Source organism: Dipodomys ordii, unplaced genomic scaffold, assembly GCF_000151885.1.
Source record: "Dipodomys ordii isolate 6190 unplaced genomic scaffold, Dord_2.0 Scaffold32, whole genome shotgun sequence".
NCBI classification, from domain to species: domain Eukaryota; kingdom Metazoa; phylum Chordata; class Mammalia; order Rodentia; family Heteromyidae; genus Dipodomys; species Dipodomys ordii.
The window spans coordinates 5,050,086-5,075,085 of record NW_012267248.1 but is presented as its reverse complement, the minus strand read 5'-3'; the positions used below and the strand labels follow the sequence as shown (position 1 = coordinate 5,075,085).

General features: G+C 45.3%; 1 protein-coding gene and 2 pseudogenes across 2 annotated transcripts in view; 1 reads left to right on the top strand and 2 right to left on the bottom strand.

Annotated features, from left to right (window-relative positions):
- LOC105985962 (tubulin beta-2A chain-like) overlaps window positions 1–8,232 on the bottom strand; it is an 11,114-nt gene extending 2,882 nt beyond the window's left edge. The window contains exon 1 of one of the 2 annotated variants that reach the window (XM_013016683.1): window positions 8,066–8,232. The gene's annotated coding sequence lies outside the window, so the exon portion shown is untranslated. Of the gene's footprint in view, window positions 1–1,579; window positions 1,705–8,065 lie in introns of those variants that run through there. The other variant, XM_013016684.1, reaches the window with a different exon arrangement.
- LOC105985906 lies at window positions 6,196–16,569 on the bottom strand (annotated as a pseudogene).
- A 3,306-nt stretch (window positions 16,570–19,875) lies between these two features.
- On the top strand, window positions 19,876–20,643 carry LOC105985905 (annotated as a pseudogene).
- The last annotated feature ends 4,357 nt before the right edge of the window (window positions 20,644–25,000 follow it).

Below are 25,000 nucleotides of genomic sequence, written 5' to 3'. Positions count from 1 at the left end.
CATTCTGGTCAGGCAGTGGAAAAGAGCACAGAGAGCTGCTGCCCTCCATTTCCTGCAGCAGCTGCTTGCTGCAGAGGGGCTTGGAAATCCACAGCACAGCGCATCGGCCATATTAAGAACACAGACTGAAAGGCTGGGAGGAGCCTGGGGGTGAGGGCATAGAAAATCCCTTTCTAGGAAGCTGTGTAAGGAGGAGGCTCTATCTCTCTAAAAGAACTGAAACCGTGCTTAGTCTAAGCTGATGATTTGCTCCAGGTAAGAAAGAGGTTCCAGTGGTCTCATCCAGAATTACCTCCAGGGCTCAATGGCATCTGGCACAGACCCCCACACAGCTTTCAACAGGCCAGATTTATGCTGCTGTCCTACATACTGGCCTCTGGGCACTGACTCCCAGCTGAGAGTGGGCTGGGAAAAACAGGCACAATCCTGGGAGATGCCTGGGCTGCAGTGGAGAAAGCTGGCCATCGTGAGGCAGTCTCCTTTGTGAATCAGCAGCAGGAAAGGGGGCGGGACATAAAGATTGGCACTATGGCAATTTTGAAAGAGACCATGTCCTTGTAGGGGTGCCTGCCCACACCCATGCACCATGCCCACTGCTGCCTCCAGCTGCCATCAGGAATGACAGCTCCCACCCCGTGCAGTCACCTGCCTCCTTAAAGATGAGTAAGACCATCGATCTCCCTTTAGATCATGCCTAGACAGTGCCTGGATTCAGAGAATTTCGCTTTTTCTCATTGACATTTATCACATTAAAAACTAACATTAAGGAAATTGCAAGACACTTATTAAATCATTTTAAAGCACACAATAAACCACATTTTAATTTACACGTTTTTTATAAAAATTGTGCTTTCTAAAATAAAAATAATGATAAAGGAGTCATTTCACAATTTTGCTAATCTCTTCCCTATCTGGCTTATTAGAAGACATTCGGCCTCTCATATCTGTATTCAGTCTATTGCAGTACTGTATTCTGGTTGGATTATATAAAGAGAGTCTGGCCTCACACCATCTCAGGGATCTTCACTGAAACTGAAAACGCTGAGCTAGAAAATAGCCCATCTTAATGGAAATGGGGTAGCAAATGAAGTCTCCCTCAGAAAAGAACTGTTCCTGCCTATCTGACACCAGACTGTTGACCCAAAGAGAAGCCTCTATACCTGTCAGCCCAATGACACTGCATTTCTTTCATTCAAACCGGACAAAAATGCATGAACAACATTCACATGAGACCATGGCTACATATGACCTTAGCCTCTCGCAGTACTGATGCAGCTGAGGAATGCACACTCACCCCTGCAGAAGGGTGTTGCCTCTCGATAATTTAAAAGCCCTAGATTAAAGGCCAACACAAGTCGCCTACTGGCATCCCGGCAGGTCGAGCGGCTTCCTGGGCCACTCAGCCCAGAAAGTAGCCTTGCCATGCGGAATACGCCACCTGGGCAGCCAGGGACCACCGCAGGCTCTGCTGGGTCCAGGCCCTGCACCCTTCCCGCCCTGCCAACACATAACCTGGGGACCGCTGGCCCCCGACAGCGGCCCCACAAGACCCCCTCCCCTCCTCCAGCGGCGCGCCCACCTTGGCGCCGATCTGGTTGCCGCACTGGCCCGCCTGGATGTGCACGATCTCCCGCATGGTGCCGGCTGCGGAGCAGGTGGAGGCGCTGTCTATCAAGGCGGGGCGCGCGGGGCGAACTGGAAGGGTCCTAGGCGCAAAGGCTTGCCGCCGCGCCCCGGCTCCGCCTTTTATACCCCAGCCCGCCCGGCCCACGCTGACGTCATGGTGGGCGGGGCTGCGGGAGGCGCGGCCGGGACTGCGGCACCGCGAGGGGGAGCCGGGGCGCGGTGCGAGGTCCGGGGGTGCTGGGGCACGTCGCCGGGGCCGCTGGATCCCAGGAGGGCGCCGGGCCCTGGCATGAGACGGCCTAGGGCGGTGCCCAGGACTCGTTCCAGCCCGCCGGTTGCCCTCTCCGTTCACGGGCGCGGCTGGCACCCTCGCTGGGTCTGTAGGTCACTTCGCAGCCCCTTCTGGTCGCTCACTCCTTGGAGGAGGGCGGAGCCCGGGTCCTGCACGGGGCTGGGGGCTACGCCCGAGCGCCGGCCTCCTCCCCGGGCGCCTGGGGAGGACAAGGCTACCCATGAACCGGAACTCCTGTAACCCGCCAAGCCCTGGACGCTGTGACCGGCCCTCTGTCCATTCTGTGGGGACGTCGTAGCTTGTTAAGGGCCAAGTGGGGCGCCCCATGCAGAGTCGTAGAAGATCTGGGGGAGGCGGAGGGCGGCTGTCTTCAAGGACAGGGATGGAGGCCAGGGGACTAAACACCTCTACAAGTAAAGCTGGGGGCTTGGAGAAGTGCTGGATGTTGGATTTGTCACAGTCTGCTTGGAGCTCTTGGGACTCCTTGTAATAAAAGCCCCTTCAGTGAGTGTGTGTGTGCGTGTGTGTGTGTGTGTGTGTGTGTGTGTGTGTGTGTGTGAAATGAAGGGATTTGACAGCAGCATGGAATGGTCAGCGATGTGCACATTTCCTGTGTTAGGTCACCTTACCCTCACTGAATTTCATAGACCTGCACTATACAGTCACGTGTGGCCATGGAGCAGCTGAAATGTAGGAAGTTTGAATTGATGTTACAGCAATGAGTGTGAAGCACACTGGCTTTCATAGGCTCTGTAAGTTATGACCATGTAAGTCACTCCCTTGCTTATTTCTATATTGACTACAAATCAAAATGATGTTTGGGATGTATTTTTGAAATTAATTTCACTTGTTTTATTTTAACTTTTAAAAAATGAGAAAGGACCAGACACCAGTGGCTCATGCCTGTAATTCTAGCTACTCAGGAAGAGATCTGAGGATCATAGTTCAAAGCCAGTCCAGATAGGAAAGTTCATGTGAATTTGATTTCCAATTAGCCACCAAAAAGCCAGAAGTAGAAGTGTGACTCAAGTGGTACAACGTTAGTCTTGAACACAGAAGCTAAGAGACAGTATCCAGGCCTGTAGTTTAAGTCCCAGTACCTGTACATAGAGAGGGGGGGGTGGCAAGAGAGTCAGACAGACAAAGAAAGACAGAGACAGAAAGATAAAATGAGAAAGGTAGGAAAATGAAAAAATACAGATATGTCTCACAGTCACAGCTCACATATCTACTGAGCAACACTTCTCTAGACTCAGTTTATATGAGCCCAATTTCACTGGCAGGAAGGAGAGTGAAAGATGAAAGACCTGACCATCCACAGAGCTGGTGAGTGAAGGAATCCAAATTCCTTCTACAAAGAGAAAGCCCGTTGGACTGTCCTGTGCTTGGGCAGGATGAGTTTGGGGCTCACCTGAATTATTCTCCACGAAGATCATGAACAATGTGCAGGTGAACAGGGGCCTCCACATTTTACCTCTCTGGATATAAAACAACAGTAATTATAGACAGCCTGGAGCTGGCTTTGTGAGTAGGAAATGAGAAGCTATGTATGAAAGGGGATTAAATTTATGGAGCAAAGAAGCTTTCATAAGCCCAAGACAGTGTTGTCATTAAAATGTGAATCTGACTTGCGTACTAACAGCTGGTCTGCACCACAAAAGGGAGAAGCCAGTCAGGAGTGAGTCATCTCTTGGGCTAAGTCATATCATCAGGAAGCCAGACCCTCAGAAGCCTCCCAGTAGGCAGGTGGGTGCCTGGTCTCTCCTCTCAGGGTACATTCTCTCCTCTTCCTGCTTAAACTGCTGGCCCCACTGGACAGCTTGTCCACTCATGCTATTCCCAGGGATCCAGGGCTTAGCCTTCACCTTCTCTCCATACCACCATCCAACTCCACATCTTAGCTCTTCACTATCAGCTGGAGCCTTCCAGAACCTTTCCAGAAAGTCTGTGCTCTGGATGATGTCACTAATTGCAGTGTTTCTTGTCAGCCTTTACTGTTTCATTCAATTGCAAAGTTTATTGCCAAAAGGAGCAGAGAATGAGCCTTGGAGTGGATAATGCTTATGACAGGGGTCCCCTTACAGGTGGACATTAGATCACCTCAGGGAGTGAGCCTGATCTACTATGAAGTGTCACATCTATTCTTATGACAAGTGCTAATCTGGGTCTTTAAAGCAAAAAATGCTATCCATGGTCAGGTGTTAAATTCTCATTAGGCTGCATATTTTCTGATGATAAAACATAAAAATTTAGAAAGTACTAAAGAACAAGAGTGTACCTTTCCACTGTTCTCCAAGTATATTTTCTTTCACAGGCCCTTTTTCCCTTTCTTCCTAGAGACTATTTCAAGGATACAGGAGGATGTGTGTGTAGGTTCTATGCAAATACTATGCCCCTTTATAAAAGGGACTAGAACATTTGAGGATCTGGTATCTGTAGGGAACCTGGAATTAGTTAACCACAGATACCAAGGGACAACTATAAGTATCCACTGGAGTTGTTACAGGACTGAATAAACTATTATGTGAAAATACTTACAATACTACTGGTCACCTAATAACTGGTACAGAAACCTGAGCTGTTACAATTAGAACAATTCCTCCCTCCCTCTCTCCTTCCATCTTTCCTTCCTAAAGCTCTTCTCTATAAATTCAGACTCAACTTCAGTATTGCTGCTATAGTTTAGATAGTGACTGTCTCCCAGTTGCCCATGTGTTAAAGGCATGGTCCCTATCCTGTGGCAGGTGGTAAATCTCTCAGGAGGTAGGCCTGGTGGGAGTTAGGTTTTGGGGATCTGCCCTTCAGGAGATAATAGGATCTTTCCCTCTTTTCTTTTTCTTCCTATCCAACATGTGGTAAACAGCTTCCTGCCCCATGAGCTCCTACCATAATGCACCATGCAACCACAGGCCCCAAAGCAATAAACCCAGTGGCCATGGTGTGAAATCTCTAAAATTGTGATTCAAAATAAATCTTTATACCTCATCAGCAGTTTACCTGTTTTTTGTTTTGTTTTGTTTTTTTCAAGTCCTGTGGGGCTTGAGCACTGTCTGGGTCTGGGCACTGTTCCTGAGCTTCTTTTACTCAAGGCTAGCACTCTACCACTAGAGCCACAGCACCACTTCCAGCCTTTTCTGTTTATGTGGTACTGAAGAATCCAACCCAGGGCTTCATGCATGCTAGGCAAGCACTCTACAACTAAGCCACCTTCCCAGCCCAACCCCCTAGTATTTTGTTACAGTCACAGAAACCTGACTAACAGTCACTTTCTGTGTGATACTCTTATTAGGCAAAACAGCTCCCTCCTTCTGTGCCTTGTGTACATGCTTCCTTGTTGTATTCGTTGGGCCTGGCCCAAAAGAAGAAAGGAAGTCTAGATATAAATAAGCAGTAGCAGCCCTCAGAAATGAGTTGAGGCATTGTTTGGTTGCTCCTCACCTACCCACACCCAGAGAACCTGCAGATCTGTGAGTGATCCTATGCTTGGCAAGTCTGGGTTCCATAACCCCCAGTTCCCTGAGTTGCCAGGAAACCTTGAACAGCCTGTTTTCCTGTCACTTCCCAGCTTTCTGGCTCCCTTGCCACCTATTTTCTGAGCACAGGCTCTTTTCACACGTCACTAAGATCTAGGCTGCCAAGGATTTGGGTGTGGCTGGCCATGCTGCCCTCCATTTGGCCACACCAGTGCAGAAAGAGCCCCAGTCATTTGTCTTGGAAGCTCCAGGGCCCAAGATCTGTCCCATTTCACTTTCAGGGAAAATAGCAGTTATGGAAAAGGTGAGGTCAACATTTTCCTGGTAGTGAGAAAGTAAGTGGCTGTGGAGAGCCTAATAAATCCATGTCTGCTGAAAGTATGCAGGGGAGAGTTTTGAAACAAATAGGAAGGGGGAGACCTGAGGGCCCAGCCCACAGACTTTCACCCTGTCTACTCTTTCCTTAGACCCCTCCCTTCATGCCAGGCCTTGCCAAAGCCATAACCACACTGTTGCAGAACAGCCTCTCCCTGCCCGCCCCCACCATGCTCTACATTGCTTTCAGAGCAGCCTGCAGTGAGAGCAACAAGCATCCCACCACCAAACTAAGAAATAGCCAGGGGTGGGGGGATGCTCTGGAATATGAAGGGTCTTGTTCTAGCTAGCTAGATGATAACATTGAGGACAATTTTTAGAAGGTCTTCCTTGGGTCTAAAGCATTTATTAATATGGGGATGTCTAATCTTCAGCCTCCTTGGTTGTGCAGTCTGGATCTTTATAAGAACCCCAAATTGGCCCTGGTTTTTAGGGTTCCCTCAACACTCTGGCACATGTGCCAACACAGGAAGGCCTTGCATTGAGGTCTGTATTCACCTGGTGTCCGGAAAAACCTAGACAGGTGGTTGTCCCCACTCATGGTCTGATACCAGGTGGTTGAGGTCTCCATAGGTGGATATAGTCAGCATCAGGGTGGGGAAACAGATGTCTCAATACAGGTTTCACCTGTGTTTTCCAACAACTGGTAAATGGATAGTGTGGTATTGTAAGGCTCTACCTCAGTGTCCGACACCTTGGGCGAGGGCATGATGCTGAAGGTGTTCATGATGCGGTCTGGGTACTCCTCTTGGATCTTGTTGAGAATCAGCGTGCCCATGTCTGACCTGGTGCCACCTCCCAGAGAGAGGGCCAGCTGGAAACCCTGGAGACAGTCACACCTTTCCGACTCCCGCCTCACCACATCCAGCACCAACTCCACCAGCACAGCTCCTGCTGTGTGGTGGCCCTCCGCCCAGTTATTGCCTGCCCTGCTCTGGCCTGCCAGGGGGAAAGAAATGATAAGACACGGACTCAATAAATGCCCACTGTATCATTTGTACCATAGACAAGGCCAGACTGGTCTTAGAGTAGCAGATTCTTTTCTTTGGCTACAATGTTTTTTTTCTCTTTTTGTTTTTTACCTAAAAGATAATTTTTGATGTATCAGAGATACTGAACTGCTGGGAACAGCAGGAATGAGGAAATGTGGTCATGGGTTATAAGTGACTGATAGACAAGAACAGCTCTGCTATGCTGTGGCCTGGTGTGTCCATAGCCAACAGTGAACAGTGCATGGCAACATACTAGAAGATGGGATTTGGAGATTTTTTTACCCTAAAGAGATATTTAAGAAGATATAGATGTTTAATCTGATTTAAAGATTACACGTGTATCTGAAACTTCATTGTACCTTATTATTATTACAAATTTTGTTTTCTTTCGCTATCAATGGAAAGATCTGAGATCATAATAAAATACAAATCCAAGTTGAGCAAACCCAGAGAGCTTCTAAAAGGAAGAACTGAACATTCTATAAATACTCTAGGTTTAATTAAACAAGGAAAGAGAAGAAAACTGTGATCAGAGAGTAAGCAGAGCAGCAAGCATTTGCCTGCACTTTGGTCATAAGCTGTGCTTTGACCTTTGGTGCCCTGAGGTGGCTAGCTGTTGCCCCTTTGAAATTCCTTGAGCCTGTAAAGCCCTGGTGGAAGCTTCCCTTACTCTCTGTTCTTTGCTTCAGAAGCTGCTCTGTCATGGAGAGCTAGCCCAGCCTCTGCAGGCTGGCACTGATCTCTGAACTGTCGGAGTGATCTGAAGTATGACCTCAGCATACTGAGAAGGTTAAGGCCAGGACTGAGGGTGTGTAGATATGGGCTTAGCTCAACACTAAACATAGGGAATAGTGGAATGTATGGTCATGTCCCATGAACCATGATGACATACCGAACACAAAGTTGTCTGGCCTGAAGATCTGGCCAAATGGTCCCGACCTCACTGAATCCATGGTACCCAGCTCCAGGTCCACCAGGATAGCCCGAGGGACATATTTGTTACCTGTGGGAACAAGAGCTGATTTAGACCTGTGCTTGGCAAGCAAGTCATGAGCAGAACTCATAAGTCATAGGTAACTCTCACAGCATCATTTATTACAGAAAATTCCAGCACTGAGACAAAAGGAGGAAACAGAAATGGATGCACTGAGCATGCTTCATCCAGCAGGAGTCTTCAGCAACTAAACAGACTATTTTGCAGTTGACATTGAAAACACTATGCAAACAGCATTTCCTTATCATTTATATGCTCCTAGGTCCTTTCCTCTGCCACTTATGGAAAGCCCGGTTGCCATCCAAACATTTACCAGCAGCTTCATTGTAGTACACGTTGATTCTCTCCAGCTGCAAGTCACTGTCACCATGGTAACTGCCAGTGGGGTCGATGCCATGCTCATCACTGATGACTTCCCAAAACTGAGATGAAATTGAATCATGTCATGGTCTGGAATGCTAACTGTCACCAAAGATGGCCTTGAACGGTAGCCATTCTGGTCAGGCAGTGGAAAAGAGCACAGAGAGCTGCTGCCCTCCATTTCCTGCAGCAGCTGCTTGCTGCAGAGGGGCTTGGAAATCCACAGCGCATCGGCCATATTGTGGAAGGTGGGAGGGGCTGAGAGGAGAAGTGGGCAGCTTATAGGAAACTGAACACAGCGGGTCTTTTGCTACTCCAAGCAGTACCAAATATGGCTAAATCCAGTGGCTCCTGGTTGCCTGCCCCACACAAACCTCAACAGCACAGGTTTATCACTGTTAGCCATTTTGGCTTCAGGGTACTGATCATGGAAGAATGCATCAATTAGGGAGGGATGGAGCCCAGAAAGGCATTAGGTCAGCTGTAAAATGAGCTGGCCATTGTAAGAATGCAAAGTCCAGCATGAGGTTGCAGCAGTAATGAGGACAGAGAGATATTCTTACATCCGTACCCACCAACAGCCACCCACCACAGCTGCAGCTGTCTCTGTATGGCACTGTATGTCCACCCAGTGTTGGCTCCTTTATAGATGGAAACAATATGATTGTGTTATATGTCATTACATTTAGGCTCATCTGTATGACCCTATGGCCAACTAAAACCTGATCCAAACAGATATAAACATTAATTCCTTGCTTTGGTGGCTTATACCTGCAATCCTAGCAACTCAAGAGACTGAAAGCCCATGAGACTCCTATCTCCAAAAATCCAGAAGTGGAGCCATGACTCAAGTGGTAGAGTGATAACCTGGAACAAAAAACTCAGGGACAGAGCCCAGGCCTTGAGTTCAAGCCTTAGGGCTTGAACACATGCATGTGCGCGCGCGCGCACACACACACACACACACACACACACACATCAAAAAGGATCATTATGACTGGGAGAATAATTTTGGTCTCAGTAATCTGAAACCATCTGAATTAAACAAGTAAGAGATTGATGAGAACAACTTGCAGAAATTTTATGTAAAGGAATGGGATGTCAAACAGATTAGGCTGTAAAACAGTCCTGTTGGAAGCAGACACTAACTTTTGGATGCAAATGTTCAATTTACTACAAAAGGACAAGAATAGAAGATTTTGCTCCCATATGGAAACCACAAAGTTATGTGTCTTTGGGTTAAGATACATGGATTTGTCTTCAGGATAAAAGTTGGGTGCAGGATTGGAATAGGCAGTTTAAACATTCACTATCTTCATGGGGTGATAATATCATAGAGGGCTGTATTATATGCCTTCGTGTTCACATTCAACATGCAAGGGCTTAATAAGTGTCCACACTAGACAGATTCTTTCCTTTTCTGTGGACTTCAGGAAGAGGGGGGTGGAAAAAATGTTGGTACGGCTATGTGATTCTCTAATGTGCATCTCAATTTATTTTTCCTACCTGATGTACTGGTCTCAGGACCAAGTCAGTAACTTACTACACAATAAACTGCAACTATACCCATTATGTCAAAATTCCTAAGGGCCCAACAGCATGAGTTCATCTCCTTTGGCAGAACTGGGTTAACACTGAATGCAGCTGTGTTACCTAGCAGTGTTAACTAGTGCCATTAGTGCCCTACATGAATGAGAGTGGACAGAAGGAGACATGTTCGCTCTATTGATTGCTTCTGGCCAGTTTTCCCAGCATGGTGACCAAACCTTTTAACCTTTCCAAAGGTGGACATATTTGATAAAGATAAAATGATCACTGGAGAGAAAGAGGAAGGAAGGTAGCTGAGAGTAAATGGATGAATATTGGCTTATACAACAAGGGAAAATCAGTGTTTTTATTAATGCCTTCAGAGACTCAGAGAAAATGAGCACATTGTCTCTTAGCTCAGCTACAGCAGATGTCTGAAAGAATCAAAGCATATAGTGCTAAGACCATCTGCTTTGGAAACCTGACAGAGTTTTCAAACTTTGTCACTCAAGGAGATATTTTGGTCATAAAATATGGCAATGGACTAGAATGACTGTTAATGACCATGTCGGTCTTTGGCAATGTGGCAACATTTCTATGTCTCTTATCTTTTTAGGTTACGGTTTTGAGATGTGGTATAACATTGACCTTATCATCAATAAGCTATAACTACCTTATGCAAGTAGGTTTGATGCTAATGCAGTTATTAATGATGAAATGCACTGAGCAACTGAGTTAAAGTCCCTTTAGAATGTGATAAGATGACTGACTTGAAGAACTGGATTTAACTCACCATTGCTTCACTTCTGAACTAGTTCTGTGCACATTTATAATAAGATACAAATAGCAATAAATCATGACAGGAGGACCTTAGTCTTTTTTTTTGCTATAACAATACATGACAGCAGATGATTTTTTTACAGCAAGGTTATTTTGGAAGCTGAGAAGTTCAAGAGCATCAACCTGGCTTTTGCTTGGCCTCTGGAGAGGCCTTTGTCATACACAATAATATGACATAAGATGGAAGGAGTCTGCTGGGCGCCTGTGGCTCATGTCTATAATCCTAGCTTCTCAGGAGACTGAAATCTGAGGACTGTGGTTCCAAGCCAGGCCAGACAGGAAATCTGTGAGACTACAATTAACCATCAAAGAGCTGGAAGAAGAGCTGTGGCTCAAGTGGTAGAGCACTAGCCTTGAGCAACAAAGCTCAGGGACAGCATCCAGGCCCTGAGTTCAAGACTCAGAACTGGTACAATAATAATGATTGATGATGATGATGATGATGATGACAATAATAATAATAATAACGATGATGATGATGAAAGAGATGAAGGAAGGAAGAAAAGATGGAAAGAGTCATATGTAGGAGAGGAAAGAAGAAAACTACTGCTGAATGTATTTATAACCTCATGTTCTAAAGATAACCTTCTTCCATGAAAATGTTATTAATCCCTTTGTGAGAGTAGAGCCCATCAGGACCCAAAAGCCTACCATCATCATAAAAGCCATCCCCAAGGAGGGGGGTTGTGGCATTGGATGGGGAGGCCACTGTGTTTAGCTGGAGACAGATCTACAAGAGGAGTCCCTGAGAGCCCCAGCTCGCAGCATCTGGGGAGATTACCACCTTGTGACCCTGAAGGGTTTATCCAGCAGTCTATATCACATGCATTTTGTCAATTAAACTGGAAACCTTTACTGTGGGGTGTGTGTGTGTGTGTGTGTGTGTGTGTGTGTACATGAGAGAGAGAGGGGGAGAGAGAGAGAGGAAGGGAGAGAGACATTGGGAGGGAGGGAGAGAGAGGGAGGGAAAGAAGAAGAGAGAGAAGGAGAGACAGGGAGAGAGAGGGAAGGAGGGAGGGAGGGAGGGAGAAAGAGTGTCCTGGACCTTGAACTCAGGGCCTAGGCTCTGTCCCTGAGTTTCTTTTGCTCAAGACTAGCGCTTTACCACTTGAACCATGACTTTTTCTGAGTAGTTTATTCGAGATAAGAGTCATGGATTTTCCTGCCTCAGATCTCAGCCTCCTGAGCAGCTAGGATTATAAATGTGAACCACCAGCACCCAGGAAAGAAATCTTTACTTTTAACTCTTTGAGATCTTTAATGCACTTTAGTCAACATCCTCTAATCATGCTGTATGACTTTGATGGTCACAGAGAGGGTATGCTTTGTACCACATAAACACAAGCTTAGTAGGGAAACTCAACCGAGAATGGGGGCAAAGGCTGGGAGGTCCATCACTGCCTGTGATTCAAGTGTGAATTCTCTCCAACATGGAGGCATGCCATTAGAGGGCTTGTTGTTGCCACACAGGTAGCAACATGCATTCGATCAGCAATTCCGTGGCCACAATGCTAATGCTGTCTGTGATTACCACATCCATCTTCTATTTGTCTCTGAGCAAACAGAGAAAAAAAGCAAGTGCTCTTAATGAGGAACATCAATGCCTACTATGCAGTTATGCTTACTCAGAAACTAAAATATTAAACTTAAACTTTTCAAATTTATGGAAGTGATGAATGGTTTTTCAGTTTACAAAAGGTTGATTCTCTAACACCAAATCATGAACTTTCTTGAGCTTTGTATGTCATTCTAGTCACAAAAATTGAGTTAACTTCTTATTTATTATCCAAACTGTTTTATTTGTTTTTTTTGTTTGTTTGTTTGGCTGGTTGTAGGGCCTGAACTCTGGGCCTGGGCACTGTCCCTCAGCTCTTCAGCTCAAGGTGAACACTCTACCACTTCAGCCACAGTGCCACTTCCGGCTTTTTCTGGTTATGTGGTGCTGAGGAATCGAACCCAGGGCCTCATGCATGGTAGACAAGTGCTCTACCACTGAGCCACCTTCCCAGCCCCCAAACCGTTTTATATCATGTACATATTCTGTTTATCCAACTGGTGCCTAGGAAGTCAGCATGCTGGGAGGTAGGAAGAAGAAAAGAAAGCTATACTGAGTGCCTGGTAGGCTCTATAACCAGCTATCACACACACACACACACACACACACACACACACACACACACACACACACACACACACACACACACACCCCTCCTCCTCATGTGTGAAGAAACAGGCTCAGAAGGGTTAAGAAAATGCCCTCCATGAGATCACACAATACTAGCAAAAAAAAAAAATGCATCTCCTACTGCCTGACAGCACATATTCTGGAGTTTCACATCCAAGCTGTTGCCTGGGCAACCAGCACCTCGCCTCCGGGACTGTCTGCAGAAACAGGGAGGATAGGAGAATGTAGCCAGAGTCCTCACCCCCTCATTTCCTGCAGTGCTACAGCCCTTTGTCGGGGTGTTAATGTGGTGAAAAGAGAAAGCCCAAAAGCTTGTCCATGAGATTTTTGCTTTAAATGAGTTATTTCCACTACTAGAAGGACCTGATTCATCCAGCATCCCTCTTGTCAGAGCACTGAGCTGTTTCTATTTTTATTCAGTCTCCTGTCACTTCCTTTTCTCTCAGGCTTTTTGTCCCTGCAGCAGGAATGAATTCTCCCTCTTCTTATGAGCTGTGGCTCTTGAGAAGCCAAAATCTCTGCCCAACCTCTGCCCAAGGGTAAAAGGCTCTACTGAGTCCTTGCTTGGTCCTTCAACTAGCCAGGACAGGGACTGGCATATCTCTGTGTCACATGAGCTGTTTGTCCTGGTGCAGGGTTTTGGCACTGTGCTCCATGCAGATGGCTGATGGGACTTAAAGAATCTGGTCCTCTGGCCCTGCTGCAGGAGGTGGGCTTAGCCTGAGAAGCGGAGGAAGCAGGGAGTTGTGCCCAGCGGCTCACTCCTTCACAGCCTTCCACAATATGATTTTCATTCATGCAGCATTTCCTCTACCCTTTTACCAAGAAGCAGAAATGCACTGGCTTTCATAAGCCACTCTCTTCTGACATGAATATTAATGAAATTCAAGCTCCCGGGTGTTACTAAAAGCCTTTTTTTTTCTTGGTAACTTGATGCACAAGCTGGAAATATCTGTGGCTGGGCTGTTACAGCATTACTGGCCATTTCACGTAGCAGTGGTCAGCTCCAAGATGGCCACAGGCCAAAGTAAAGGAGCACCGATCTGACTGGGGTGCTGGCCACAGAGATGGAGAAAAGTGGGCTCAATTCCAGAGGTATGGGAAGGTGTTAGCAGCCAGGAGCCTGAGCTGCTGGGCAGAGTCCTCAGCAGTGCACTGAGTCAGGCTCTGTGTTCTGGAAGAGCAAGGGGCAAGGCCCAGGCAGTAGGGTAGCATCTACTTTCAGTACACTAGAGCTGGCAGCTGGGTTTTAGGTGGCACTGGACACTGCTGATACATTTCTTGGGTGTGTTAATGACATTTTGTTACCTAAGATTATGTCTTTGGCCTGAAGAGGTGTAGGCTAAAATATTTAGGGGGTCAAGTGGTGTGGTCTGTAATCATAATTTAGAAATATATTATATATGTATGTGTATGTAAATGTGTATGTGTGTATATATGTGTATGTATGTATGTATGTATCTATCTATCTATCTAGATTATTACTTAGGAGGTACGAGGAGGATCACAGACCAAGGCCAGCAGGAGAAAAAGTTAGAAGAGTCCTATCTCATGGTAGTTCATACCTATAATCCCAGCTATTACTTAGGAGGTAGAAGAAGAGGGATCATAGACCAAGGCTATCCAGAGCAAAAGCATGAAAGCATACCTGAAAATCAAACAAAATGGCAAAGGACTGGGAGTGACTCAAGTGGTAGAATATAAATCTGAGGCCCTGAGTTCAAACTCAGAATAAAAAAAACAAAACAAAAAACAAAAAAAGGGTAGAGGGGTTGGGAAGGTGGCTCAGTGCTTGCCTTGCATGCATGAGGCCCTGGGTTCGATTCCTCAGAACCACATAAGAAAAAAGAAAAAAGCCGGAAGTGGCGCTGTGGCTCAAGTGGTAGAGTGCTAGCCGTGAGCTGAAGAGCTGAGGGACAGCGCCCAGGCCCAGAGTTCAGGCTCTATGACCCGACCCAAAAGAAAAAAAGGGTAGAAATGATTGCTGCTAACCATGAAGCATTAAACAGAAATTCCTGTTAACCAGCCAGCTAAACTCCAGTTGTGGGGTAGTTGCTGACAAGGTTGCTGGCTTCTTCATTGTAAAAGTCATGCAGCACAGAAGAGCGGAAACTGGTGAAATGGCGACCCATAAATTCACCAGTTAGAAATGCTTTTCATGGAGCAGACTGCTGAGTTTATTTTTATCTTGTGTTTTCTTGTTCTCACATTTTAGATGCTTAATTGTTTTTCTCATTAGAAAGAACATTTTCATCTGATCGCCCGTCCGTCCTGTGGCCAGAAGTGGAAGCATGTGCTGCCTAGAGATTACAGCATGAAATGGATAGTGCATCTTTCCAACCTTTCATGGTTCTGCTTTTAAAGCCTTGAAAGAAGAAATAACGTCAGCCATCTAAAACACACATATCTGGCCACTTGTATATGCTTAGCACTAAACAAAATGGGTCATTGATATTTGACACTTGAGCAAATATTACATGAATACATGACCCAAATGGGTAAATATAGGAAAACTATCTCATGATATTGATTTCTTCTCCTAGACTGTGAAATTTTTAATGGCAGGAACAGTACCTTATTTATATTTATACCCCTTTGTGCCCAGCACCATAAACACTTGGGGAATGAATTAGTGAATGAATAAATAATGAAAGTAGAAAATAGACATAGGATGATACTTGAGCTCTATAGCGCCAGCTCATTGTTTGTGTGACTAAGATACTTGTAGACTAAATATAGCAGATTATTCAGTGCTGGGGGAAAAGCTCAGTAAATGACACAGAATAAATATATAACATAACTCTGTCTTTAAGTGATCAGATGTAAGTGCAAATGTAACATTAGAGGTGTGGAATGGGGAGGATTCTTTATCCTGTGTACATTTTGTTTCTTAATGCAAGTAGGTTTTTGTTTGTTTGTTTATGTGTGCCAGTACTGAGGCTTGCACTCAGGGCCTGGATACTGTCCTTGAGCTTTAGCCCTCAGTACTGGTGCTCTACCGTTTGAGCTATGGCTCTACTTCTGGCTTTTCTCTGGTTAATTGGAGAGAAGAGTCTCATGGACTTTCATGCCTGGGCTGGCTTTGAATCCCAATCCTCAGATCTCAGCCTCCTGCTAGGATTATAGTTATGAGCCAGTGCTCAGTTGCAAGTAAGTTTTTTTTTTGGGGGGTCCAGTCGTGGGGCCCGAACTCTGGGCCTGGGCTCTGTCCCTCAGCTCTTCAGCTCAAGGCTAGTGCTCTACCACTTGAGCCACAGCGCCACTTCCGGCTTTTTTCTTTTTGCTTCTGTGGTGCTGAGGAATTGAACCCAGGGCCTCATGCATGCAAGGCAAGCGCTCTACCACCTAGCCACCTTCCCAGCCCCAGACCTATTACTCTTAGCAACTCCCTCCCAGCAACCTGTAAAATCAACATATACTTCTTTGAGTCTAGACTTCACACAAACAGAGACAAGTCATTCTCCATGTCATTCCATTTCTTCTATAGAGTAGACAGCCTGTTTGTTTGCCTGAGGGAGTAGTACTCATTTTTAAAATTACTTGCAACTGGGGCTGGGAAGTTGGCTCAGTGGTAGAGCGCCCAAGCCCAGAGTTCAGGCCCCACAGCCGGACCCCCCCCAAAAAAAAAGAGTAATAGGTCTGGAACTGCACTTGGCTAAGTTCCAGCAGCAGCCAATCATATAGCAGGAGGCTTGGACATGTGGGTAGACATCTGAAAACAGAGAGGAATGAACTTCCATAAACAGCATACACAGACAAGAAGTATAGATGATCAGCTAGTGTGAGAAGTCTGTCTTTAAAATGGTCTGTTTAGCACTTCACCACACTTGAAAGGCGAAGATAACAACATTCATGGCTATGCACATAGCTTTGCCGCAGGTTCCACAGAATCCTACACTATTCATTGCACTGGATTCCAGTCTGGTCCTCACATGGTAGTGGATTTAAAATTAATATTACTTCAATGATGTATAAAGGATGCTTCCACATATTAAATGTAATGAGATCTCATATTTCAGGAAGTTGGCAATGTTTGTAAATGTGATACTGTGTGAATTTTTAGTACTAAACAGGTGTATATTTATTTATTTATTTATATTGTGTGTGTGTGTGTGTGTGTGTGTGTGTGTGTGTGTGTATGCTGGTCCTGAGACTTAAAATCAAAACCTTGGCATTGACCCTGAGCTTCTTTTGCTCAAGGCTAGCACTCTATGACTTAAGTCAAAGCTTCACTTCTGGTTTTTTGGTGGTTTAGTGGAGGTAAGACTCTCATAGATTTTCCTGCTTGGACTGACTTTGAGCCACAATCCTCTTGACTAGCTAGGATTAGAGTTGTGAACCACTAATATCCTTCTACACACACACACACACACACACACACACACACACACACACACACACTCCTTTTATAGCTTTCCTAAAATTTACCTTAATTTCTGTCTCACAAGTTTCTATTTGTTGGGTAGAAGTAACAACTTCAACATAGTCTGGGTAGATTAATGTTTGTCAGTTCTCCCTGAGGGTGATTTTTACCTACAGAGGTGTGCAATGTTGGGCAGCTGCAGACACTGTCAGCTTGTATCCTCTCTTCTGGTGCCTGATGAGATGTCCACCTTCCCAAATCCTCATTATAAAGCTCAGGCTGGCATATCCTGCCCTGACTCCCTTGCCTAGATAAAGAGACCTGTTCGATTCCCCTGCATTCTCTCAGTTTCTTTTAACATTATTCTTTTAGAACATGAAACATGTTCTAAAACTCACCCACAATGTTCTGGGACTCACTAAGTTTCCAGAAGGCTGATTCTCTATCTCAGCCTGGACATGGTCAATTTGGAATGTCAGTGTATCAGATGAGGGGATGCTCAGAGATCTGGCAGAACAGTATTTCTGGCTGTGTCAATGAGAGTGTTTTCAGAGAAGATTGGCATGTGGGTTAGAGAAATGAATGGGAAGGCCTGCCCTGAATGGAAGCTGGTGCCATCCAATGAACTGGACCTGGAGGGAGCAGACAAGCAGCCAGAGAGGAAGCTCCCTCTGTCTGATTCTTCCTCCTTGGTAGGGGTGTTTTCTTTTGTAGCCATCTTCAAACTCCAGACTCCCAGATGCTTTGGCCTTTGGACTCAGCTACTTGACCAGTGACCCTTGGAGACCCTTGGGTCTTCGGCCTTGGACTGGAGACTGTAGCAATGGTTTTCGTGGTTCTGAAGCTTCTGACTTCTGGGAAATGAGTCATTGCCCATTTTCGCTGGGTCCCCAGCCTAGAGCCTATTGAGGAATGCTTCAATCTCTATGGTGTATGAGTCAATCTCTTAATAAATTCATATACTCTTTGTGCCAGTACTGGGGCTTGAACTCGGGGCCTCATGCTCTATTTGGCTTTTTTGCTCATGGCCAGTGCTCTACCACTTGAGTCATTCTTCTACTTCCTCCATATGCTGGGAATACGTGGCTCTAATGGCTCTGTTTGTCTGAAGACTCTGACTAATATAACACTCTTAATGCATTTCCACTACCCCCATATCCAACTGGTGGGGTGGGGGCAGAGATGCGGTTGGTAATATCACTTTCTGGGACCAAGGTAGAAATAAATATGTGGACTTCTGACTTAGGAAACTACCCAAGCTTACCAGCTAGGATGTTTTTGGTTTCAAGTAATGAAAGACCCAGTTCAAACAGGATTTAATGTGAAAAGACTTATACATCTCTTAGAACAAAAACATGGCAGCAGTAATCAAAATGTGCCCTAGTGACTGCTCTGGATCCTCAAACCTTCCCACAGGAGCTGCACCATCAAATCCATCCATTCTATGTTCAAGGTAGACCTGGGTTATGATGAAAACTAAATGGACACCCTCCAACCACCACTTGATATATACTTCCTACCTCTGGGGGCAGGATGATAGTGCACCCTTCTGTACAGAGGAAAATGCCTTGACAAAATCTGTATCCTTTTACTATTCATTTCTGACAGGTGAGGGACAGTGTCCAGGCCCTGAGTACAAGCCCCAGGACTGGATAAATAAATAAATAAATAGGTAAAATAGCTTCTATAAGAATGAAGCCCAGTGCTCAAAGATGTTCAACAATGACAATATTGAACAAAATTCAAAATGTCTAGCATTCAAGCAAAGTATGTTAGACATGCACAGAAGAAAATCCAGCCTACAGTCAGGAGAATAATTAAGTCAATAGAAAGACATGCAGGAGTGACAGAGGGAAAAGTGTCCTTAAAGCACAATAATAAAAATATATGTTATGAATATGCTAAAGGACTTAAAGAAAAACAGGAACACAATGAAGAGATGAATGGTACACATAAAAAATAAATATTATGCTATGTGAATTATATCTCAGTTTAAAATAAAATAAACAAAAATTAGAACACATTATTCTGAAATGCTGATTTTTTACCTGGGTGATCTTAACAGAGGATTAGGCACTGGGAAAAAATTAACGTAGGTAATTTGAAGATCTGGTGATAGAAACTGTCAAACTCAAGGGCAGAAAAAACAGGCTTCTTTTGGTGGTAGTACTAAGGTTGCCAGGCAAGTGCTCTACTACTTTAGACCTGCCTCCATCCCTTCTACTTCAGTTATTTTTCAAGTAAGATCTTTTCATTTTTGCAAGATCACAGTCCTAACCACAATCTTTCCTTTCAGTGGCCTCCTTGCCATCACAGGCATGTATCACCATAATCAACTCATTGATTGAAATAGAGTCTACCTTTTTCCCCAAGCTGTCCTCAAATTACAGTTCTCCTGATCTCTGTCTCTTGCAATCTCTTCCTGCTGGGATTGTAACACAAGCCTTGCACCTAGCCCAGAGTAAACGAACATACTCTCAGTTCGAGGGTATACATGTAATTCAATTTCCAAAAGGCAAAATCGACAGGAAGTGTGTGTGTGTGTGTGTGTGTGTAATTGGAGATAAGAGTTTCATGCACTTTCCTGCTTGGATTGGCTTTGAACTGCAGTCCTCAGAACTCAGCCTCCTAAATAGCTAGGATTGCAGGTGTGAGTCACTGGCACTCAGCATGCACAGAAATAAAGTCCCCCAATTGGGCAAAAATGCATCAATTAATGCATCCAAAAACCTCAACAATGTCCATCAGGATGAAAAGAAAGAAAAGCACAGCAAGACTCAGCATAATCCTACTGATGAATACCAGTCACAGAGGAATCCAGACTTTTCCTTCTCCAGGAAAACCCCCAATGTCGGGTGATGCCAGTGCTCCTGGAGGCAAGGCCAAAGATGAGGAATAGATCCTCCTCACCAAACTGAGCCGCCTGGGTAAGGACATGAAGATCAAGTCTTTGGAGGAGATCTATCTTTCCTCCCTGCCCATCAAGGAGTCTGAGATTATTGACTTCTTCCTGAGGGAGTCACTCAAGGATGACCGGTTGAAGATTATGCCCGTGCAGAAGCAGACTCAAGCTGGCCAGCGCACTAGGTTCAAGGCATTCGTAGCCACTGGCGACTGCAACAGCCATGTTGGTCTGGGGGTTCAGTGCGCCAAGGAGGTGGCCACTGCCATCCGGGGCATCATCTTGGCCAAGCTCTCCATTGTCCCCATGCAGCGGGGTTAACTGGGGGAACAAGATGGGCAAGCCTCACACTGTCCCGTGCAAGGTGACAGGCCGCTGCGGTTCTGGGCTCTTGCGCCTCATTCCTGCCCCCAGAGGCTCTGGGATCGTTCAGCTCCTGTCCCCAAGAAGCTGCTGCTGATGTTTGGAATCGATGAGTGCTACACCTCAGCCAGGGGCTGTCCTGCTACCTTGGAGAACTTCGCCAAAGCCGCCTTTGATGCCATCTCTAAGACCTACAGTTATCTGACCCCTGACCTCTGGAAAGAGACCGTATTCACCAAATCTTCTTATCAGGGATTCACTTCCCATCTTGTGAAAACCCACACCAGAGTCTCCGTGCAGAGGACCCAGGCTCCAGCTGTGGCTACAGCATGGAATTTTATACAAAAATAATAAAGTGAATCAAGCCTGTTTTTTTTTAAAGAATCCAGAGCAAGACATATTGTATGTAGAGAAAAGATGCAACATCCATGAATTTATCAAAGACACTATGTGAACAAGGAAACTGAAATGACAAGACATGCTGAAGTAAGGCCAACCAAGAATCAATCCAATCAAAATCCAGCCAAAATAGTCTTCAAAATTGGAAGCAGAAGTGTGGCTCAGGTAGTAGAACAGTAGCATTGAGAAAAAAAAAATCTAAGCACAGGTCCTGAGCTCATACCCTAGTCCTGCCCCCAATAAATAAAGTCTAGTTAAACCCTAGTCTGCCAGTAACTGCAGAGCTGTCCAAGTGGCTGATAGTGTGAGTAACTTCTAAGGCAGAAGTTGAGGGAGGCAGTCTCTGCAGGGGTCCAGATACCACTGCAGATGCAGTTCTAGTTCGTGGACACTGTCTGAACCACACGCTGCGCTGTCCTTGCCACACCCTTCCTGACAGCAGCTTGACCTTGACTGCAGCTTTGATGATGATCAGATTTGGCCTACAAACCTAGTCTTGCCCCATCCCATAATTAAAGACACTAGCCCAGAGATCTTCACTTGCTCATATGTGGAAGAAGGAGAGAAGGACCAGGCAGCCATTCCACACTGCCAGAATTTAGGTGTCTTGGGGATTATGACTCTGTGTCAATTCCCTCTTTAGGCCTCTTTGCCTCCACATTTCGTAAGACCTGTTATGCACAGCAAGACTCAGATGTACCTTTTCACTTGGCCGCCCTAAGAGTCTTAGGGAAGTGTGTTGGCTAAAGCCTGAGCTGGAATGTGCCAGCTCAGTGATGCTACTCAAGATGATTCATGTATGACCTAGAAGGTTGACTAAACCAGTTAGTCCCTCTGCTTGCAGTTTCTCACCCCAGTTGTCTGTTTGTCCCATCGTCACCAGGTAATCCTTGGCAAGCTAAATGTCAAGTACCTACCAGATTGGTTTGTTGACATGCTAGCCCCTAAAGTAATGGTCTTAGGAGGTGGTACCTTGAGAGGTGATTAGGACACAGAATGGAGCCCTAACAGAGGAGATTTGTGCCTTTATAATAGGGAATTCTGAAAGCGACTTCATCCTTCCTCTGCCAATAAGGGCAGCAGTTTGCAACCTGGAAGGAAGAGTATCCCTACTAGAACTTATCATGTCAGCATCCTGACCTCAGACTTCCAGCCTCCAGAAGTAAGAAGTAAGAAGTAAGTTTTGTTATTCACAAGCCATCCAGCATATGGTTCTTTGTTATAATACTTCTGGTGGACAAAGGGATATAGGTAAGTGTCCCTTATTCAATATACTTAGGACCAGAAGTGTTTGGGATGTCAAATTCTCTCAGAATAGTTGCATAGACATTAGTGCTATATCTTGGGATGGGATCTAAGTCTGACCATGAAATTTGTTTTTTTTAATAGAACATTAAAAAATACTATACACAAAATTTCATACAAAAGTAATTTTTTGTGTGAAACAGCTTCACGATGTGCACTTTTTTTACTTGTTGGCCTCATATGGACATATCATAAATTTTAGTTAGATTTAGTTGGGATTTGGGGACTTTTTTTTGTCAGTCATGGGGCTTGACCTCTAGGCCTAGGTGCTGTGCTCTTCAGCTCAAGGCTAGTGCTCTACCACTTGAGCCACAGCGCCACTTCCAGCCTTTTCTGTTTATGTGGTGCTGAGGAATTGGACCCAGGGGCTTCATGCATGTGAGACAAGCACACAACCGCTGAACCTCCTTCCCAGCCCCAGGATTTGGGGACTTTTTAATGAAGGATTTTTTTAAGTAATCTGTATCAGATTACTATCCTGTTTACAAGTTGAACTTTCTTCTAATTGATTATTGCTTTGACCCAGATAGAGTGATGGCCAATGTATTGCAGTGAGGGCCCAGGGTGAGGAGGACAAGGGAAAGAACTGAAGATCCAGATGGATGGTGGGCAGAGGGTGATGCAGACACCCAGTGCACTTGGGGAGGCTGAAGGACGGGTGTCTTTCTGCTACAAAATTGAAATTTATTTCAGGCATCAGAATTACAAAATCAATGCAAGACCCAAATGTCAAAAGTAGATTTACTACTATCCCTTTCCATCTTCGACCCCAGCCCAACAATAGCTTCATGGAAATCTACAAGTTTTGCTGCAAAGCCAGTGATTTAAAATATAATATTGTTGCTGGTTCTAGTGTGTGTGTGTGTGTGTGTGTGTGTGCTGGTCCACTTGAGCTACAGATCTACTTCCAGCTTTTTTTTTTTTTTGAGTACTTTATTAAAGATAATAGTCTCACAAACTTTCCTGCCCCGGTGGCTTTGAGCCACAATTCTCTGATCTCAGCCTCCTGAGTAGCTAGGGTACAGACTTGAGCCACCAGCAACTGCCTGTTGTTTCTATTTTATGGACAGGAAAAATGCCATTGTTTGGGGGTTGCTGGTGGTAGTGGTGGTGGTGGTGGTGGTGGTGGTGTGGTGGTGGTGATGGTGTGTGTGTGTGTTATAGTTTTTGGATGAGTGATATGATTTTAAGACAAGAACCAGAAAACCAAATGTGATTTTAAACCTTCTCTTATAAAAGTGACAATTCAGTGACATAAAAGTGTACAAATGCTGTGGAACTAAGAAAGGCGAATCATGCCAAGTCCAAGGTGAAACAGGACAGCACTCGTTTTAGAAGCAGCAAAGAGCTTGCATTTAGTTTTTAACTCATTACATCCAAAGTCAAGAGATTTCCAGGGTAGAGCTGATCTAAGCTTCCCAGCATGCTTTGTGTCTAAAGGAGGTTAGTTCTTGGTAGACACTGGCTATACCACCCCTGACCCCTTCTCTTGTCTCCCTGGCATTATCCTCAGCTTTCCTTGATGCTATCCCAACAGCTGGGCTGTACAGTGTTACATACCACAGATGACTCACATTCACGCCCGGACATTTTCCATTCCTCAGCAGTCTGCAACCCAGCCCTTCTCCAGCTGCCATGCAGCCAGAGCTCAGGCGTTGGAAGCAGGTCAAGTGCATGGCATCTCAGATGGGAAAACCTGCAGACTAGAATTCCTACCTCATGATGTGGCACTTGGACAACAATACAGTGCAGCACAATTTTGCTGATGGGAAATGATGGAGACATTGTCTACACTTGGGAAACAAAGTTTAGTGGAGAAAGAAACAAGATGAGAGATCAGTGGGGGCACTACGGGCTCCTCCCACTGATAGGTATGTAAGATGGACATTTTGAATGAGAGTCAAAGCTTGGAGCCTGGTCAGCTGGGAGTCAGGAAGCCAAGACTGGGAAAATAGATGAGGATTAGGCAGAGCCTGATAGAAGGTAAGTTGTCCATTTTCAGAGGGTATGAAACACTCCCACTAAGGGCTGTAGAGGTGGCTCAGAAGTTGAGTGAGTGCTTAAGCAAACACAAGTCCCTGGGTTCAATTCTTAGCAACAAAAATATAAACAAAATCTTGCCATGTTAGGGCACTTGCCCTTGTACTGTGTTGAGTGGGAGATTTAAGAAGTACCAGGGTCAAGTTTTCATTTCTGATCATAACTCTGGCTGAAGCACACTGGCCACTTTGTAGATGCTTAGCAAGTGTCTGCTGAATGGGTAGTCAGCAAAGACAGAAAAAAAATCATCTTTAATAGGTTTAATGGCTGGCTGTAACATGTGGAGCTTATACAATTCTGGGGCAGGTGGGTGGGGGAATTTGGCACAGATGTTACTGCCCTAGGAAGCTTTGCCTCATGCTTAATATTCTATTGAGTGACATGAGGGGGAAGGATTCACAGAATTAAGCTATACAGGCAACATGCTACTTCTCACAAAATTGTGGCCAGGTGGCAGCCATTGGAACTTGCTGCATAAAATACAGGACTTCCGGCCCCACCTCAGCCCCACAATCATAATTTGCATTTATGAGTTCCCTAGGTGATGAATGGGCAGTTGAGATTTTGATGAGCTGGGTGCAGACTCTTGCTTATGAGTCATCGGGAGAACTGGGGACAAGTGAGAAGGCCGGGAGCCCCAGAAACCCATATTTTCTCAGTCTCTTCTGTTGAGACAAAAAAAAATAGTCACCTACTAATATAAACCTGTGGATTGTTTCCAAAGCCCCAACAATTTCATATGGTGCAGCCCAGTTCTTTGGCGAGTCCCAGAATGTGGCTTAGCTCACTCTTATACGCAGCTACCAGGTAGCATTGTCATTTCCTGATCTCTGACCTGAGTATTGATCAAGGCTTCTGAGGTGGGACTAGCAGGAAGCTTCTTTTTCAAAACACTTGCTTAGGAGGTGAGAATTCTTCTTTACTACCCTTGATCATTTACTGCCGAGTGCTAAAGGCTTACACC